The following is a 2252-nucleotide window of genomic DNA, read 5'->3' as shown; positions in this document are numbered from 1 at the left end:
AAAAAAAAAAAAAAAACTCAAACTTAAAAATATCTTTAAAAAATAGGAAATTGTAAAAAGTGACATCACAGATTTGAAAAAAGTAGGAAATAGACATTCTAGAAATAAAAAAGAAAGTAACTTTAAAAAAACATTTAATCTGGATTAACAGATTAGATGAAGCTGCACAAAGAATTAGTGAGGTGATATATAGGTCAGAAGAAATAATCTAGATCAGACATAAGCTATTACGGTCTGCAGGCAAAACCTGGCCCACTGCTTATTTCTGTAAATGAAGTTTTATTGGAACACAGCCATGCTCATTCATTTATGTATTGTTTATGGCTTTCCAGGGTCTGAACTGAGGTTAGGAGAGTGAGGCCGCTAGGTGGCAAAATTTAAGGAGACACTCACTCTCAGCCGCATGCAAGTGCCAGCTCTGTGCATGCACAACCCTGAGAGTGAGTGCCTTCTTAAAATTAATGCTCTAGGCACCTCTCCTGTCCCACCCTAGTCTTGGCCTTGGAAGGGAATAGGAGAGAGTCTTTGAGGTGGTTACTTTATGACACTGTTCATTTTTGCTGTGATACATATAATTTGTGCACTTTTCTGTATGCATTTGTTAGATTTCAATTGTTTTTAAAGAACTGCTCTTCCAAGTCAAGTCAAAGAAGAAATGATAATAGAAATTAAAAACATTTTTAACTCAATGATAACAAAAGTGCTACTTACAAAGAAGGTGGGATGAATTTTAAGATAATATTTTAACGCATATGTTAGAAAAGTACGTAATACAAATATAACAGAACTAAGCATTTATGTTAAAAATCAGCATATCCAATAATGAAGCCCTTTTACTCCTGTATAAAGCCTTCAAAAAACTGTGTCCCAAGTTACATGTACAAGAATACCCCTAGCAGCAGCATTATACCACATAACTACAAAAGTTATTGAATTACAGAAACAAGCAAAAAACATTGAATCTCACAATCATAATGTTTTACAAAAGAAACAAAAGGAAAATAATATCTGTAATGTATCATTCCATTTATGTAAAATTCAAAAACAGACAAAACTACTACCAAAATTAAGAATTGTCTCAAGAAGAGGGGCAAGGATTATGACCAAGAAGGTGCACAAAGTGAATTTCTGTTGTTCTTACAGTAGTTTCTTTGTTAATATGGGTGAAAGTCACACAGTATTTACTCTTTATTTACTCATTGCTTTAAAAAAGAAAAAGGAAAATCAAAATAAGAATTAATTGAATGAAAGAGAATTAAAATGACAGTTGTTGCATTCTGCTACAGACCTTCATTTCTGAAACTGCATGTTGTTAACAGAATCAGATTGACCAATGATATATTGTTTGCTGAGCTTCTTTCAACACCTGCTTTTGTGAACCAAAAGAATTTATACAATGGTCTGTTGAATGGGTTATTTCAATAAGTGTGAAAGAATCAAACTTTATTATGGAAAATACAAAATGTTCACAAAAATAGGGAGCATAGCTGCTATGGTTTGAATGCTGGTATTCCCTCCAGATTTATATGTTTACATCATGACCCTCAACGTGACAATATTAGGAGGTGGGGGCTTTCAGGAAGTGCTTAAGTCACTCATGAATGAGATTACTGACCTTAAAAAGAGTCCCAAGGGAGATAACTTGTCCCTCCTTCTTCCAGGTGAGAACACAGCAAAGAAACAGCCATCTGTGAACCAGAAATTAGGCCCTTACCAGACACTGAGACTACCAATGTCTTGATCTTGGCTTACCAGCCTCCAAAATTATGTGCAATAAGTTTCCGTTGTTTATAAGCTACCCAATCTATAACATTTTGTCACAGTAGTTGGAACAGATTAAGACAATTGTATAATGAAATCTCATGTACCAACTCACCAGCTTCAACATTTATCAGGGTTTTTTTTATTGTAACAAAATTGATTGTTCATATCTGTAGGGTACGGAATTGAACATCAACACCCATGTGCAATATGTGGTGCTCACGTCAGAAATAATTATTATATTCAATAATATACACTATCATTGCTATTTGTGGCCCTTTACTCATTTCTCCCTCCCCCCTCCTTCCCTCTTCTAGTAACCCCAGTTCTCCTTTTGAAAGTTCAATGATTATTGGGAATGTTGTATCTTTCTTTCTTTCTTTTATTTATATATTTATAATTTTAGCTCCCACTTATGAGTGAGAATGTAACAGTACGTCTCTTTCTGTGCCTCTCTTAGTTCACTTAATATGATTTTCTCTAAGTTCATC

This window comes from Galeopterus variegatus, unplaced genomic scaffold (genome assembly GCF_000696425.1).
Source record: "Galeopterus variegatus unplaced genomic scaffold, G_variegatus-3.0.2 Scaffold8712, whole genome shotgun sequence".
NCBI classification, from domain to species: Eukaryota; Metazoa; Chordata; class Mammalia; order Dermoptera; family Cynocephalidae; genus Galeopterus; species Galeopterus variegatus.
The sequence above is the reverse complement of the archived record's forward strand: the minus strand, read 5'-3'. Positions refer to the sequence as shown.